Here is a 19,435-nt window from a genome sequence, read left to right on the forward strand (position 1 = left end):
ATATCACCACCAATAATCATCACACCAATTTCATCGCAAGAGTATCTCATCACAACAAATTGGAAATCTGTCTGGCTCATAATAGCAGATTCAGATTTCCCAAAATTCTAATTTGCACTTGAAAAGATTGTTTTAACACTGCCTACAAAGGCAAATGTCAGCTGTTCTGCTTAAAGTGACAGTCTTGTTCATTCACTTTTTGAGAAATATGTGTGCCAAATACCCAAGTCCAAATGTCTGTATTTGTCAAACAGTCATTCTTTGAAGTAAAATGCTGTATGTACCACAGGGAAAAAAGACTAGTGCAGTTTGCATTTCAACCACAAGAGTGCTTTTTCTCAAGACAAGCAAGATACTTCAATATGTAACTCATGTTTTGAGTGTAATCTCCATCTTACCACATAAATGCATTCTCAAGGGTCAATATTTAATAAAATTAATCATTTCATTTCTTTTTTTTTTTTATGTTACCTTGTTTAAAATGTTTTTGAGTCTATTATCAAGCTATTAGGAACTAGGAGAATGTTAAAATTGTAAAATTTTAAAAAATGGGCATAAATAGTATATGAAATAGCAATTTTTATATGTATTTGTGTTGCATCTTTAAAATTAACCTGTATCGGGGACTGTGGTGATGGTGCATGGGTGCCTTTGGGGAAGGAAATTCTATGGGGACTCAATCTGAGGGGGTGGAGATAAGCAAATATTGTCTAAAAAATGTAAGAAATGATAAATGTTAAATTTTTTTTAAAAATAATATTTATAAAAAAATTAAAATAAAATAAAAACCTGTATCTGCCTAGCAAGTCCTTTTCTTTTTAATTGGGTAGAAACTGAGTTTCATTCTTAGAGTGAAATGCCTAATTCTCATCTTATTTGTTCAAAATAAGCCATAACTTCTTCTACAAGAATGTAAAAGGTAGAAGATAACATAGAGGGTATATAGATGAATATAATATAAGGGATGAAGTAGAGGATAAACTGAGAATCAGATAACATAAAATCAGATTCACATTTTATAGCCACCCCTTTGGCTACTGCTAAAGGATAGATGACAGAAGGCAGGTATATCATAAAGTTGTTCAGTGAAAAATGCAGACTACACAGTAATATTTAAAGATATAGGACTAAAAATACCGGAACCAAACAACTATACTAAAATTAACAATTTTTATCTATTATGGTGAAAATTATTGATAATTTTTTTCTTCATGTTTTTGTTTTTATTTTTTTTTCCATTCTTTTTTTTTTTTTTTTTTTTTTATAAATTTTATTGTTATATTCCCCATACAATTGCAGCCCCCCATTCTGACCCCAATCCCTCCCCTCCCGCCCCCGCCCCCCTAAAAGTGTCTCTGGTTCATAGTTTTTTGTTGATTTTGATTTTCACTTTCTTATAGTTATTCATTTTCCTGGTCCCTTATTTAAGTTTTCTAGATTCCTGCTATGAGTGAGACCATCCGGTATTTTTCTTTTTCTTTTTGGCTTATTTCGCTGAGCATGATCCCTTCCAGCGCCATCCATGTTGCAGCAAATTGCATGTGTTTATCTTTTTTGAATGCTCAGTAATATTCCATGGTATATATGTACCACATCTTCTTGATCCAGTCATCTATTTTTGGGCATTTGGGTTGTTTCCAAAGCTTAGCTATTGTAAACAGTGCTGCTATAAACATAGGGGTGCAGGTGCTCTTTGGAATTGATGTTTCTGTGTCCTTTGGGTAAATACCTAGGAGTGGAATTGCTGGGTCATATGGAAGCTCTATGTTTAGTAGGTCCAGAAATCTCCACACAGCTTTCCACAGTGGTTGGACCAGTTTGCACTCCCACCAACAGTGCAGAAGAGTTCCTTTTTCTCCACACCCTCGCCAACATTTGTTATTGCTAGTTTTTTTAATATGTGCCATTCTCACTGGTGTAAGATGGTATCTCATGGTAGTTTTGATTTGCATTTCCCTGATGACAAGTGATGTTGAACATTTTTTCATATGCCTGTTGGCCATTTGCATTTCCTCTTCAGAGAAGTTTCTTTTAAGCTCTTCTGCCCATTTTTTGACTGGATTATTTTCTTTGTTGTTGTTGAGACTCATCAGCTCTTTGCAGATTTTTGTGATCACTCCTTTATCATTAGTGTTGGGTGCAAAAATGTTCTCCCAGTTGGTGGGGTTTCTCTTTGTTTTTGTTATTGTCTCTTTTGCTGTGCAAAAGCTCTTTAATTTGATATAGTCCCAGCTGTTTATCTTTGCCTTCACTATCACTGTTTTGGGTGATGTGTCTGTAAAGATGTCTTTGATGTGCAAATCACGTAGTGTTTTGCCTATATTTCCTTCTATGTATTTTATGGTTTCAGGTCTTATGTCTAGTTCTTTAATCCATTTTGAGTTGATTTTTGTGTATGGTGTGAGGTGGTGGTCAAGCTTCATTCTTTTGCATGTAGCGACCCAGTTTTCCCAGCACCATTTATTGAACAAACTTTCTTTGCTCCAATGCATAGTCTTTGCTCCTTTGTCAAAGATTAGTTGACCATAAACCTGTGGGTTTATTTCTGGATTTTCTATTCGATTCCATTGGTCTGTATGTCTGTTCTTGTTCCAATACCATGCGGTTTTGATGATTATGGCTTTGTAGTATAGTTTGAAGTCTGGGAGTCTGATGCCTCCATTCCCTTCTTTTTTTTTCAGGAGAGCTTTGGCTATTCGGGGTTTTTTGTGATTCCATATGAATTTCATCAATAATTGTTCTATTTCTTTGAAGAATGACATTGAAATTTTGATTGGAATAGCATTGAATCTGTATATTGCTTTTGGAAGGATGGCCATTTTAATAATGTTTATTCTTCCAATCCATGAGCAGGGGATGTCTCTCCATTTCTTTGTGTCTTCTTCTATTTCTTTTAACAGTGTTTTATAGTTTTCTTTGTATAGGTCCTTTACCTCTTTTGTTAGATTTATTCCCAAATATTTGATTTTTTTTGTTTCAATAACAAAAGGGATGGTCTTTTTGATTTCTTCTTCTTCAGATTTATTGTTTGTGTATAGGAAGGCTACTGACTTTTGCGTGTTGATTTTGTATCCTGCCACTTTACTGAACTGATTGATGAGTTGAATTAGCTTTTCTGTGGAGTTTTTGGGGTTCTCTATGTATAATATCATATCGTCTGCAAATAGTGATAGTTTGACTTCTTCTTTTCCTATTTGGATTCCTTGGATGTCTTTCTCTTGTCTTATTGCCCTGGCTAGGACTTCCAGTATTATATTGAAAAGCAATGGTGAGAGTGGACATCCTTGTCTTGTTCCAGATCTTAATGGAATTGCTTTCAGCTTTTCACCATTGAGAATGATACTGGCTGTTGGCTTGTCATAGATGGCCTTTATGATGTTGAGGTATGTTCCTTGTATCCCAAGAATTTCAAGGGCTTTTATCATGAATGGGTGTTGCACTTTGTCGAAAGCTTTCTCAGCATCTATTGATATTATCATATGGTTTTTATATTTCTTTTTGTTGATGTGTTGGATAACGTTGATTGATTTTCGGATGTTAAACCATCCTTGTGCCCCAGGAATGAATCCAACTTGGTCGTGGTGAATTATCTTATGGATACATTGTTGGATTCTGATAGCTAAAATTTTATTGAGGATTTTTGCATCAGTGTTCATTAGGGAGATTGGCCTGTAGTTTTCCTTTTTTGTGTTGTCCTTGTTCGGTTTTGGTATTAGTGTAATGTTGGCTTCATAGAACGTGTTTGGTATTGTCCCTTCCTTCTCAATTTTTTGGAAGAGTTTGTGAAGGATAGGCACTAATTCGTCTCTGAATGTTTGGTAGAATTCATTTGTAAATCCATCAGGTCCTGGGCTTTTGTTTTTGGGGAGGTTTTTGATTACCATTTCAATTTCGCTAATTGTAATTGGTCTGTTTAGGTATTCTATTTCTTCTTTATCTAGCTTTGGGTGATGGTAGAGTTGTAGGAATTTGTCCATCTCCTCTAGATTGTTAAACTTGTTTCCATATAACTGTTCATAGTAGTTACTGATTATTCTTTTGATTTCTGCTGTGTCCGTTGTGATTTCTCCTCTTTCATTGATGATCCTGTTTATTTGTGCTTTCTCCCTTTTTTCCTTTGTGAGCTGGCTAGGGGTTTGTCTATTTTATTGATTTTTTCAAAGAACCAGCTCTTGGTTTCATTGATCTTTTGGATTGTTTTTTTAGTTTCAATTTCATTTATTTCTGCTTTGGTTTTTATTATTTCTTTTCTTCTACTGGTTTTGGGGTTTTTTTGTTGTTCTTTTTCTAGATCTTTGAGCTTCGAGATTAGGTTGTTTCTTTGCGTTCTTTCTTGTTTCTTGATGTGAGCTTCTATTGCTATATATTTTCCTCTTATTACTGCTTTTGCTGCATCCCATACATTTAGGATATTGGTGTCCTCCTTGTCATTCAATTCAAAAAATTTTTTAATTTCTTCTTTGATCTCCTCATTAGTCCAATGGTCTTCCAGTAGTGTGGTTTTTAATCTCCATGAGGTAGGAAAGTTCCTTGCCTTCTTTTTATGGTTTATTTCTAGTTTGATGCCTTCATGGTCAGAAAAGATGGTTGATATGATTTCAATCTTGGTGTATCTGTTGATGTTTGTCTTGTGCCCCAGTATGTGATCGATCCTGGAGAATGATCCGTGTGCGCTTGAGAAAAATGTGTACTCCATTTTTTTGGGGTTTAGTGTTCTATAGATGTCTGTTAAGCCCAATTGCTCTAGGTCTTTATTTAGAGCTTTGGTTTCTTTACTTATTTTTTGTCTTGTTGATCTATCCATTGTTGATAGTGGTGTGTTGAAGTCTCCCACTACGTATGTGTTTTCTCTGATGTCTGTTTTCAGAGAGGACAACAGTTGTCTGATATATTTTGGTGCTCCTTCGTTTGGTGAGTATATGTTAATGAGTGTTATTTCTTCTTGAAGTATTGTCCCCTTGATCATAATGTAGTGACCATTGGGGTCTCTTTTTATCTTTTTGAGTTTGAAATCTGTTTTATCTGATATAAGTATAGCTGTTCCTGCTTTCTTTTTTGGTCCATTTGCTTGTAGGATTGTTTTCCATCCTTTAACTTTGAGCCTATTTTTATCTTTTGTAGCTAAATGTGTTTCCTGGAGACAGCAAAAGGTTGGGTTTTGTTTCTTAATCCAGGCTGCAACTCTGTGTCTTTTTATTGAAGAGTTTAGTCCATTTACATTTAGAGTTAATATTGATATGTTAGCATCTGTATTTGCCATTGTGTTTGTCTTTCCTTTGATTTTATTTATTCTTTTAATAACTTTTTTTTTTTTGGCCTTCTTTCATTGTTATTCGTCCCTCTGAGGTTCTGGCTTTAGGACTCCTTGTAGTATTTTTTGGAGTGGGGGTTTAGTTGCAATGAAATTCCGGAGTTTCTGTTTGTCTGGGAAGGTCCATATTCTTTCTTCAAAGAGGAAGGAGAGCTTTGCGGGATAGAGTATTCTTGGTTGGCATCTGTTTTCTTGGAGTCTGTTGACTATGTCCCTCCACTCTCTCCTTGCCCGTAGTGTTTCTTCGGAGAAGTCTGATGTCAGCCTGATTGGTTTTCCTTTGAATGTTATCTGTTTCTTCCCTCTTGCCAGCTTCATTATTTTTTCCTTGTCCTGGATTCTTGGGAGCTTTACTATTATGTGTCTTGCTGTATTTTTCCTTTCGTCGTGGAAGTTTGGTGTTCTTCTTGCTTCTTGTATATCAATTTTCAGCTCCTTCTTCACATTTGGGAAGTTCTCTTCAATTATCTCTTTGAATATTTTCTCTGTTCCTACATCTCTCTCCTCTCCTTCTGGTATTCCTATAACTCTTATATTTCCTTTCCTCATGGAGTCAGATAGTTCCCGAAGTCTTTCTTCGTTCTTTTTCCTTCGTACTTCTCTTTCCTTTTCTGTTTTGGTTCTTTTTATTTCTGTGTCTTCAAGATTACTTATTCGTTCTTCCATTTCATCTATTCTGCTTTCATTGCTTTTCCCAGAATTCTTTAGTTCTTCCATTAATTCTTTGATCTCCTGCATTTCTTTTACTTCCCTCTTTAGGGACTCAATTTCTTTCTTCTGACCATTGTTTTCCCTCTCTAGGGACTCAATTGCATTCTTCTGATCGTTGATTATTTTTCCCTTATCATTGTTTTCCTTTATGACTTCTGTCAGTTTTTTAATCACGGCAATTTTAAATTCTCTTTCTGGAAGGCTCAGAAATTCTTCCAAGTTATTGTCGTTGCAATCTGGGGGCTGGCTTTCTTTTTGTGGTGTGCTTTTTCTCTGGAGAGTTGCTAGGTTGCGTGTGGTTCTTCTCCTCCCTACTGTCTGTTTTCTAATTTGCCGTATGCGTTGGGACACTGTGTTGTTGGGACTTGCCGGCATCTTGGGTGGGCTTCTCTGTTCCCCTCTGGTTCTTCCAGGAGTCATCTGTCAGTTTCAAGCAGCCTTTACTGGAGAAAGGTCCCTGTTCTAAAATGCCGATGTGGGGACACACTCCCCTGTGCGCCTGGTCTGCCCCGGCGGTGGGTTCCTGCTCCCCTCTGGGCTTGGACTGCAGGCCAGAGGGGGTCTGGCGTGGGCGAACTTCCCCCGCTCACCTCTGGCTCCTGAGGAAGCCTTCTGCAGGTAGTCTTTACTGAAGAAATGTCCCTGTTCTAAAATGGTGATGTGGGACACACTCCCTGCGCTTCTGGTCTCAGGCACACTCTTCTGCGCGCCTGGTCTGCCCTGGCTGTGGGTGCTCGCTCTCCCTGTGGGCTCAGACTACTTGTTCAGAAGGGGCCCGGTGTGGGCTAACTCCCCAGCTGGCCACTAGCTCCTTCAGTAGCCTGTGCTGGGGTCAAGTCGCTAGGTGGCACCAGAGATCTCTCCTAGAGCCCTTGGGGAGCTGATTTTCCACCCCGTGGGACAGGGAGCAGAGCGGGGATGGTAGGGTACACCTCAACGGCTTTGGGGTGCTGTGTCTGCCTTGTGCCCCACCGTCGTGGGGAACCCACGCCCCTAATTTCGTGCCCCGGGTCTCAGTTCCAAAGCCCTCAGTTCCAGGACGCGGGCTGTAGCCCAGATCAGTGGCGCGGGAATGGCGCCTTTTGAATCCCGCTCCCCTGCCTGGGCGCCTTGTTCCTGCTCACTCAGGGAGGGCCTCCGCCCGGGTCTCAGTTCCAAAGCCCTCAGTTCCAGGACGCGGGCTGTAGCCCAGATCAGTGGCGCGGGAATGGCGCCTTTTGAATCCCGCTCCCCTGCCTGGGCGCCTTGTTCCTGCTCACTCAGGGAGGGCCTCCGCCCGGGTCTCAGTTCCAAAGCCCTCAGTTCCAGGATGCGGGCTGTAGCCCAGATCAGTGGCGCGGGAATGGCGCCTTTTGAATCCCGCTCCCCTGCCTGGGCACCTTTTCCTGCTCACTCAGGGAGGGCCTCCGCCGTCTCCCCGCAAGCCTAGGTCGCAGGCGCAGGGCCCTGGGCAGCTGCAATCCAAGCGCCGCTTTCGCGCAAGCTTACCGGGCGGCCGGGGCTGTGTGCTGGTGCTGGTCTCCTCCTGGGGGGCGGGGCTCTCTTTAATGGCGCGTAGAGCTCACCTCCGCGGCGGATCCTGCAGGGTTCGCCTCAGCTCCCGTTCACGGGGTGTGGTGGCTGAAATAGTTCCTTTCCACTCACAGTCCCGCTTGCTGCATCCGTTTTTCTTGTTGGGCGTTTTGGTTTGTTGTTTCCCTGGTCTCTGCCGGTCGGTCGGAGAGTGCCGCCTCTGTGGGCGGGGGAGGGGAGCAGGGTTCTGCGCTTCCCTCCCTTCTTGCCCTCTTTTATGGCAACTTTCTTCTTCGGGCAGTTTGCTGGAGTCGACCGTTTATCTTCCGTGTCCCAGTTCTCACTGGGACCTGCCGCTTTTCCTCCCTATTAACTTTTTTTAATGGGAGATCTTACTCGCAGTGTCTCCTCGCCGCCATGTTGCTCCGCCCCCCCTCATTTCATTTCTTTATAGTCATTCTTAAGTGAAAACTTGGTTTTTGCCCCATAGAACAAATGTCTACACAGCGATAAGGCAAATAACACCTTAGAATTACTATGAAATAATTTTGAGTTCTCAGACTGAAAGGGGTATCAGGGTCCCTAAATGATCAATAGACCACATCTTAAGAAGCACTGCTATAAATGATTATATGAACAGATCAAGAGTTTAAAACTGATGGAATTGATGCACATAATGCCCTGGGAAAACTTACAATGTAGATGAGCCAAGATTAGAAAACAGCAAATGACGCAGGACTCACTATTTTCATTACCGATATCCCCAGTCTAAAGCCAGAACTCTCCAAGCTGAATGAGATCAGGCCTGGAGCAACCTGAACTTACTACTATGTCCACTATCTCCAGCCTCCTCAGTCCCTCCTATGACTGACTGGGAAGCTAATTCTCAAGTGGTTCCAGACCAGAACATTTTCTAAGGGCAGATCCCTGCTCTCATACACCTCTACCTTGCTTCAAGTAAGATCCTTGAAATAAATCTGCATCTGAATTCTCTCTTTCATCTCTTTACTTCCAAAGCTTAGTTTCCATCCATGTCCTTTCCATTCAAATTATCCTTCATTTTGGACAAGAGGCCATAACCAGTTGTGGTCCCAATTGGACATGGCATTTCCTTTGGATAGGAAATAACTGTTCTCAGTCTCCAAGGTCACTGCTAGACTTTCTCCTTATTTTATGTACTTGGGAGTTGTTCATTATCACCCTCTATTATGGTGGACCAGATAGCCATGCTCTTACTGAAATCCAAGCACTTACCAGTGGTAATGCACCATGAAGCATCAGTTCAGCCTAATGTGCTTGAGGAAAACGCACATTAATGATGTCAGTGCAGTATGAAACAGAAGAGTATTTGAGGCTGTCCAGATGAAACTGGTAGACCCATGTCAGTTGATTCAAAGATGAAAATAGAACCCTGGATTTGATTGCAAGTGAAAACTGAAATATTTTGGTGCTGTTTTTCACTCCTATCAATTTATTTTAGTCTGCATAACAGACTACTCTGGCGGGAATGTGCTAACTCATTAGCCATTTTATTTATACAGTTAGTCAAGAGACAAATACAGATTATGGCCCCAGTTTTGCGTATATATATATTATGCAAAAGGACAGGTATATTACAAAAAAAAGAAGAAGAAAGGAAAGGATAGGATGCTTGCACAGAGACAAGCAGGCAGAAAGAGTTGCCCCTGAAAAGGACAGGTTTGTTAAAAGATGCTTGTATAGACACAGGTGGGGCAGAAGAGCTGCCCCAGTTTTGCTTTTTAAAAAAAAATTCAGACCTAGAGAGGTAATTGAAAGAAATGTTAGCTTTTCCTCAGACTCAGCTTTAGCTGGTTTAACACTCTTTTGAAAGAATATTAAACATGATTCACTTGCTCTCTACTTTCTGAGGGGATTAATGAAGGATAACAGAGACTAAGCTTCAGTCCTGGATTCTGTTCAGAAGAGGTTGGGTAAGGCTGTGGAGACAATTCAGAGAAGTTCCTCCAGACTCGATGCCTATCAACTTAATATCATGACAGAGAGTTGGACAGGATACTGACTACCCAGTAATTTTAATGGTCTGAGAAAGTGGATAATGAAGTAAATCTGTTCACTTACAACCATGTAATGGGCCAGGACCATCAACTGTAATCACAGCTAATGGCTCATTGAAACTGCCTTCATGCAAACCAAGGATATAGCAGAGATTCAATTCATTTTTCAGAGTTTATATTTGCCAAAATATACAGAGTGCTACTGAGTATTTGTAGGGATCTCCATCCCACATCTGCAGCCACTTAACAATGCTGTACAGGGGAGACCAGCTTCTTTCCACATGGGAAGCACTGTCTGCCTAAAGGATTCCATTTGGGATATATCTATCTGGCAGCATTCATATTTCAGAGGACCACTCAGAATCTCTTCTCAGGGATCCCCACTTGATTTTCTAAACATGCGGAGCTAATCATTTCCTTCAACAGCTAATGAGATTTCGCTAAATATCTAATTTTATGGTGAAGTCACTAACCCCTCCTCTAAAGTCAGAAAACATGACACCTTCTCCATAAAGGTCCTAAGAGTCCCCAATGTATTAAACTGAGTTAGGGCTTTTCTCCTACTGGTCCATAAGCAACTTGTAGGCAGCAATTCTGGAATTTAACTTGTGTTCTCTATAGTGCCAACTCAAAGGTTTTGCACATAATGGATGTTCAAGTATATGGAAAGTCTAATGCTTGACATGTGATTGCCAAGTGACTTTGTAAATCAGAAGAACTGATTCTGTTTTTTTTTTTTTTTTTCTACACACAGGCATTATTTGTATTGTTAAGGATTTGGTCAGAACACCTTATCACAATTAATTGTACTTTCTTAGCATATCTTCAGAATATACAGTAATTAGAAAGTGTCTCAGACATAAAGTTTTATTTTAAAAAATTTTATTGACAATTGATAACATGTGCCTCACATTAGGCTATGGTGTTTACAAAATTTTAGATAATGAGAAGTTTCCATATGGTTATCACATTAATATAAAACCAACCAATTCATGTGTTGCCAGTAATAATTTCCTTAAATCTCTCCCGCACATACTCCTTAAAAAAAATTTAATTTAATCATGTCATATATTAAGTAAAATTTTTCTGTTTTCATTGTTAATGTCTCCTGGTACCAGAAAAGTCCTAATTCTCCATTCTTGTTCACTTATTTGTTCTAAAATAGGTATATTCATGCCCAGCAGTACTAATTCCTCTCTAAGCAAATTCCTGTCTGTCTATATATGCATGACTCATATTCTTTCCTTCGTTTAGTGATCCAAGAAACATGTTTATTCTATTCCTTCACATCTACATCTGGGAGTCTTATTAGCACAAGTAAAAATAAATAATTTAGCTTAAATAGTACAGTTTAGCAAATCTGTCTTCCCTGAAAATTCACACTCACTAGCTTGCCCTCTAAAAATGCCTCATAGTTATTTTAAAGGTTTTGGCAATTTTGGAAATGTTAATTTGTTTAAAAGTCTGTAAAATAAAACCTACAATAGTCTCATTTTATATAAACACGTAACATCATATAAGACCAAAAACCTTAAGAAGTGGGAAGTAATGTTTTCAGGGATGCTGGAAGTTCCATATTAATGTTCCTAGGACCATGCCACTTCAGGGCCTGTGGGCCAGATGTCCAATCCTGGGTACCTGTTTTCATTTCCCTAAAGGCTTTTTCTAGCCACTTTGCAGCAGGTCAAAATTACTAGGGAATTAGCATCACAAAGCAGAAGTTCTCCACCAATATCAAAAGAGGTTCCTAAATAAAGACCCCAGATGTCTTGCCCTGAAGAGAGGGCAAGTGACTGAGGTGTATGCTGCACATTCCCCCCAAAGAACTCCCCAGGAGACTAAGTCCTGTACCCCACAATGGGTTGGTCATGTTAGAATTGAATGACTCACCAGTGAACATGCAACAAGAGCTTCATTGCTGGTGGTGAGTGGCCTGGTAACAAATCTTGGCATGCTGTGGCCCGATTAATAAGACTCTCACCTGTGACAAACTGGATCATGACACAGGTGGAAGAGTGTGTCTTGGATTATGCAATATCTTCAGCACTTAGGAGACTTAGGGATTCCACCCCAGAACGCCAAACAAGAATTCTGAAATTTACCTGTACTGCTAAAGCCATCTCACCTCACCTCTACCATGCCTGTTGCTGAGAAAATGAAAAAGCACTTGAAAAGTCCTTGGACTGCATAGCAAAAGAATAATTCCCACTGGGAAATCTACCTATTACTAGGGGAAAAGGTGGCAGGTATTCTTGAAAGTTGTGATGGTTAATTTTGTGTCACCTTGTCAAGCCACGATGCTCAGTTGTTTGGCCAACTCTAGTGTAGTGTGACTCTGAGGGTATTTCTTAAATGGGATGAAAAGAAATTCATGCCATAATATGAGTGAGCCCCAGCCAATGAGTTGACGGCTTTAGGAGAAATAACCGAGGTTTCCAAAAGAAGAAAGAATTCTCAAGACTACAACATCAATTCTTACCTTAGCAAGTTTTCATTTGCTAATAGTTTTCCCTATAGATTTCCAGCCTGTCAGCTAGTGCTGGCATCCTTGCTCCCCTCCTCCCTTCCAATCTCTCTCTCTCTGTATGTATATATACAAAATAACTGTAAAAAATAGAAAATAGAAATTCCCTGTAATACAGGAATAAAGGAATAAATCATTCTAAAATATATTTTCTCTGACTTTGTCTACTTTCCTATACATAGAAATATAAGAAAATATTTTACTTAAATAACATCATGCTGGATATACATCGCTCCTTAATAGTTCATGTGACCATTTTTTTCCATGCCCCTAAATATTTTAACATGACTTATTTTAGCAGCTACCCTATGATTCATCATATAGCTGTTGAATGATTTAACTATTCCTGGGCTTTTTAATGATTGCATTTTATTCTTTAAATACAAATCCCTCTCTGCTGAAGCGAAAGCCAGCAAGGCACTGCCTCTGAAATCAGAGGTCCCTAGAGGTCAGGATCTAAAATGTTGCATTTGGCAGATGCACACCTGCCAAGTAATGTTGCATACATTACATATGTACAGGGTTTTTTTGTTTGTTTCTGTATGTCAAAAAAATTGTTGCTCTTGGCTCCACTTGGTGCAGACTAGAGCTGACTATAAATAAAGAGCACACTGCCCATTCAGACTTCAGCAGAGTGAGTCTTACATGGCCTCAAAAAAAATCACCATTCTGGAGATAACCAAGAAGATCTGATACCCAACAAAGAGGTCTGCAGCAGATGCACACACCTGGCTCCTGCTACCATGTCATGGTGACTATTAACAGCATGCATTTGTTTCCAAGAAACATAGTAATGTTTGCAACTTGTCCAAAATTCGTTTACTCTCATAAGATTTTATAAGAATGAAAAAAAAAATCAATGAAAAAAATTAAGGAGTGAGAAGAGTTATGAATGGGCCTATGAAATCTCAATAGGAACAGACTCTGGATTCTGTATTTACTTATTTATACTCCCAATTATGAGCTAAAACTACATGTGCACTCATGGGTGGTGAGCAGAATGGATGTTTTTGGAGAACAAAGAAACACATGCTCGCGTGGCAAACCACGTTAGTGTTTCTGTGAAGCACAATTAACTAGGGAGCATCAGAACCTGACTCCCCCACTACAGATTTTACTTTCCATCCATTATCTTCACCTCCGGAGGTCCTGATCCAAGTCCCCTGAGCCAACATATGACTCCCAGCAGCTGGATTTCTCTGAGACAGTTAAGTGGCATCATTCCCAATTACGTGCCTCAGACTTTAGTTGGGGGAGGGGGACCCATTTTGTGAAAGGGTGATAATAATGGCAAGAATTAATCTGTGGATGTGGTTAAATGCAATTTTAGAATTGTCTGTAAGTGTAGCATATGAATAGCACTTCATTGCTACAGATAGCCGTTGTCTTCAAGAAACTGATTTCTAGGCCGCCAGCCTGATTTTTTAAATATAAACAGTTTATACATTTCCTTTTATTTATTCACCTATTTTCCATATACTAGAGAAGACTGTTGTTTATGAATGCTGGATTTATATTTTAAGACAAAAACTTAACCTTCTTACCTAAATATTGCTGGAACACTGACATAAGATGTTTATGGTCATTAGTATATCTGTAAGGTAAAAGAAGGTTGAAAGTAGAAAGGATCTTTCTACTCGGTGCAGAAAGATTAAAACTTGTTGTGTACGTGGAAGTAACTACATTAAATAAACATATTACACAGAGTGTTTTTTAAAGATTAACAGTTAATAAACTATAGAGAAGTAGTACAATATATAGTAAAGAAGATCTTGATTTTAAAAATGTGGAGGATAATTCAAATCAAGACATTATGAATATAGCCCATTTCTTTACTTATGTATTGATTCTATCATTCAAAAATATTTACTTATCATCCATCATGTCCCATATAGTTCTAAACACTGGCACTAGTACAGTAAACAAAAGTCAAAATTTCTTGCCCTCATAGAGCTTCCATTCTAGTGGAAAGAGATATGTCACTCACCAAATTTATATCAATTTAATAAGAAGACAGTGCATAATAAGACAGATGCTAAATAATAAAAAGCTGCACAACCACAATACAAGAAATTTCAATTTTTAAATAAATATCTATGGGGCATTGTTTATTTACAAAATCATATTTCTCAGATAAATATTAATAGAGTTGTATGAACCTGAAAATTGAACTGGTAAATTATCTGTTGATGTTTAACAAGTACAAGGTATGGAACTGGGGAAAATGATGTGGTAGGATAAGCATCTTCATAACTTAGCAAGCGCATGATACGGTGGGTTGTTCAACAACATGGAGGAGATGGATGTAAAGTGGACATCAAGCCATGGTTTTACAAAGCCTGTGATTCCTGAAGAAGAGAGCAGAATTAGAAAACATTCACAATTTCTATAATGACAAAATAAACAATGGAATATTTTGAGCAAATATTGGCTGGTTTGGACAGCAAGTTTTCATATATAAAAAGACAGAATGTCATATAAGAGAGAAACTTTCTTACACTAAACTGTAGTATAGATAACTCGAAAAATAATGAAATACTAAACATGGGAAACCATCCAAGGACAAGAGACTTGTAAAGAAGTCAAGCTAACCCTAAACTAAAATTCTAAGAGTGTCTATTTAGTGATGATGTCTTATTGTTACGCAATGGTAAGTTAATGCTTAAGTATTTTCATGTCATCATCAGCATAAGTTCTAAGCTGTTGTCTTTAAAAGAAAGAATTTTTTTAAGTCAGTAGTTGTAGAAAGAGCTTCAGATCAAGAAATTAAAACTACTATAACATCTGTATTTCCAAGCACTCCTGAGTTTCAGATCTATATTTAAAACACCACTAGTCATTTCCCAGAAATCTCTTGGGCATCTCTGACTTGGCTTGTCCTAAATTCAACTCTGTATGGTATTCAACATCCTCTTTCTTCATCTCAAATAGCAGTTCCACCATCTATTCAAACTGGCAAGATTCAAACCTTCAAATCCCTACCTCTACTGCTCTCTCTCTCTCTCTCTCTCTCTCTCTCTCTCTCTCTCTCTATCTCTCTCTCATATACACACATGTGCGCACACACACACACATACATACTCCTACTGAAAAATTGTTCTTTTGTTTTATTTTATTTTTTGTTGAGGTAACCCTTTCAGTGTTGTGGATCCCAACCTTCCCTCCCTCAGAATTCCATATGCCTGGTAAGTCCCTCTGTCTGGCTGACATAGAGACGACACAACACCAATGTCATTCGATGTGCTACTAAAAGTAAAGCCTGAATCCTTTCTCATCTTTTCAGATAATTATCCAAGTTTTCACTTTCTTCCAACATCCAAATGTTTCATCTAACCAACCCCAGAGTGTTCTCACCCTACTTTGAAGATCCCCTGGCCAATATATTACATCCAAACATCTCAGCTCTAATCAAGTTTTTCCTAATCAGTTCCCATTGACCTCTCCACACATTCAGCCACACTGGAACTGCTCATCATTCTCAAATCTCTGATCATATCATTGCTTTCACATTCTGCCCTCACATTATCTCATTCCAAGTCATCCTCAACTGGTATACACCTTTTCATCTTTCAAGACCCAACACAAGCAATAGTCCTTCTCTGATGTTCTTCTTGACTGTGCAGTGTTGTCTTAGCATTTTGCTTGTACCTGTTCATCCCCCTCAAGCCATACTTGCATACATCTGTCCTTCCTGATGCAGTCAGCCCCTGGAATCCAAAGACCATTTGGGCAATTGCAGCACCTACAAAGTGAATGCCCAGTAGAATGCATCAAGAACTGGAATAAATGACAACTTAGAATGAATGAAGCAATTTTAAAATTAGAGAAGCCAAAGAAGAGCAAATTTCTGTTGAAAAATCAAAGATGTTATATTTATAGATGTCAAATTATAACTCTACACACTTGAAACATGTATAATTTTGTAAACCAATGTTACCTCAATAATTTATTTTTCAGGGCCTCCCCTGGTGGTGCAGGCGGTTGAGCTCAGTGCTGTGAAGCTGTTCTGCAGCCTCTGCAGTGCCAGTTCGGCCAGCAAGGGTCCCACATGGCATGGCAGACCTCTCCTGTTACGCCCGCTTCTCACCTCAGCAGTGTATTTCGTCAGTCTGCCTGTTTTGTTCCCTGCTCTATCTCTGGTGAATTCTCTCACCCTCCGTGCCTCTGGCCTATACCCCAGTTCTTGTATAAATAAATAAATCTTTGAAAAAATAATAATTTATTTTTTAAAAAAGACCATTAGAAAAGAGATTTTGAGGAGACCCAATGCATCAATTACTATTATTCTCACACTGGTTGACCCACACATGAACAGGATTTAGGGAAACTGTAAAGAAAATGTGATTGACAATGTAATGTTTAATAAATCAAGAATAACTTTCAATTAAAGCTGACTATGTCCCAAGGATCCCAAGATGAGATGGTGGTGGTCCCATTGGCCATTAGAAAGCCATTTGGAATTTGGGTTCCATGGAGCCTCTTTAACTGTTCAACATCTGTTTTAAGCAGGAGATATATACATATATTTATATACATATACATATATATACATATATATATATATAAAGCCCATACAATGAAACCCCACCAGAGTGAGCTTATGCTTAGTATATGTATGCATGTATGTATGTATGTATGTATGTATGTATGTATGTGTGTGTATATATATATCTATAGATATATATATGGTGGTGTTTCATTATATGGGCTTTTTTTAAGATTTTATTTATGTGTTTTTTAAAGATTTATTTATTCAAGTACTGGGTACAGTCAGAAGCGCGAGAGGGTGAGAGAATTCAGCAGAGCCAGAGCAGGGAAAAGAACAGAACAGGCAGACTGACGAAATACACTGCTGAGAGGAGCAGCAGGCGGCAGGAGGGGTCTGCACGCCATGTGGGACCCTCGCCAGCGGCCGGGGATCGAACCGGCACTGCAGAGGCTGTGGGCAGCTTCGCAGTCCAGTGCTCAACTGCTGTGCCACCAGGGGAGGGCCCTGGGCTTCTTTTTTTAATGTGGTATAGAATCATAGTCACTTCTGTTATACAATGACTTTGCATGACCCAAGGTAACATTTTGCTCCTTTTAATGTATATTATGCATAGCCTTTGATGTATATACCAATATATATTATATACTAAGCATAATCTCACTCTGCCAATCTATGTTTCTTTATGGAGGCTGTGGTTCTTGCTAGAGGATATAGCTAGAAATCAGAACTTGGTAAGTCATTCTTAGTCCACTCTTTGTCTATAAAACATGATTTTTCTAGCTAAATCACAAATATTTACTCATAAGTTTCCACACAATGTTTTGAAGTTTACACTGTTTTTTATTTCAACATTCAACATGTAATAAAATGCTAGACTCTTTCCAAGGAAATCATCCCTGTGAAACTATCATCTTATGCCACCGTGCAACTCATCTTGATGAGTGTTATCATATCTTAATAATGAGCATTTCCATCTCAGTCTTACATGGTATTACTGATTCATTTATATGTAGTTCACTGTAGCACATCTCTTGAGGTTAATATTTACACAGAAAACATTATTACAGCTTAGCAGGACTCAGCTAAAAATAAATCAGATAAAATAAAAAGGATTTGAGCAAGCAGCTTAAATATTAATGAATAAACTGCTTCTCCTCTTTAATTCCTTATGTTAGATATTTGTGAACTGTGTGATCGAAACTCAGAATGTAAGTTTTAGGAACATGCTAGTTTACATAAAAATGTTTATTTGGAAACAGTTTTATGAGAGTTAAGTGTTTTTAAAAGGATGTCATGCTGGGATGTGGTCAGAGATAATAAAACATTGTGGAGACCAAAGCACTACTCAATGGCCAGCAACACATTATACTATCTTACATCTGTACAGCATTTTAGAATGTGCAGAATTCAATGCTTTGTCTCTTTGCTTCTTTCACAACTAGGTACCTTCCTCAAACCGGTAATCTTTGCTCTTGCTCACCCTCTATTAACAAGACAGTTTTCAGTTTAATTTTATCCCTAACCTCCCTATGTGAAGTGTGGTAGATATTAGTCATGCTCAACAAGATTTCTACTTTCCCATTACTTCTGAGAACATATTCCTTAAAGGTTAGCATGTGACTTCCTTCGACCAATGAAATGTGAGAAATGATCTGTGTCAAGTCTTGGTGGAAACACTTAAGGTTTGGTGCATAGTTTTCCACATTCTCCTCTGGCTGGAGAGATCACAGGAATGAATTAGGCTAGGATGAGTCACCATGAGAGCTATCCTAGAGACTGCATGAGCACGTAATGAATGTTACCACTGAGATGGTAGTGGGGTTTGTTGCCCACTCTGACTAATTCAGTCTCGCACTAGCTCAGTTCATAGTGATCACTATTTATGAGTAGTTCACAGCTACATATGTGGCTGTTACTTCAGTAAATTGTGCTCGTATGTGAGTTGACCCCAGTCCTCTTGAAGGCAGTATCTCACAGAAATATCTGGAAAGACCAGGGAGGTAACTGGGATAAATCATGCTATATGTCCCAGGTTCCTGAATTAGTTAGCACCAAGTGCTTCCCAACACAAATAACCATCTTGATTTATTACTAATGATGTATCAGTTTTACTGGAGAGTGGGAGTACAATTTAAAACACACAGAAACTTCTAGGCTAGTGGAAAATTTGATAGAAATGCCTAGCAATTGTTGTTGTCCCAATCCTTTTGCTCTTGGAGAACATACATATAACCCCTCCACTACCTCCAATTGCAACTCAAGCAACAGAGAATGCAGAAATGGGTCTCAGATTAAGAATGAGGTCATGGATGTAATCAGAAGTAATCTCACACACTTCAAAGATGAACAAATGACATGAATAAAATTTCCAAGGAAAATGGCAGAAAGTGAGAAAAATTTAAAAAGGCCACAAAATGAGACTTAGGAAACACTTATATTTGGGAAGCAGAGAAAAAGAGAAGCAAGGGATATATGAGAACTATGATGACATTGCCCATTCATTTTGAGAGCTAAGAATACCCTCTCTTCATTAATAAATTCATTTAAATTTAAATTCCAAGGTTTTTAATGAGGATAAAAAATGTGCTCCTCCTTAACAATCCATTTACTCTGACAGGCAACTGGGCATTATCTGTAATAAAAAGCAAAATGATGTTTTAATAATGTCCCAGAAATAATTTCTCAAGATTTAAAGTTTTGCAGAAGACAGAACTTTCAACACGCATGACTTGCTCTGCGTTGTAATCATTTGTTTACTCAACAAACTGATTCTACACATCTAGCTGGCACTATGCACTATGGGGGGGGTGCAATCATCATTCTTAATCTGGCTGCCTCAATCCATGCCCGTT

This window comes from Talpa europaea (genome assembly GCF_964194135.1).
Source record: "Talpa europaea genome assembly, chromosome: 13".
Classification (NCBI taxonomy): domain Eukaryota; kingdom Metazoa; phylum Chordata; class Mammalia; order Eulipotyphla; family Talpidae; genus Talpa; species Talpa europaea.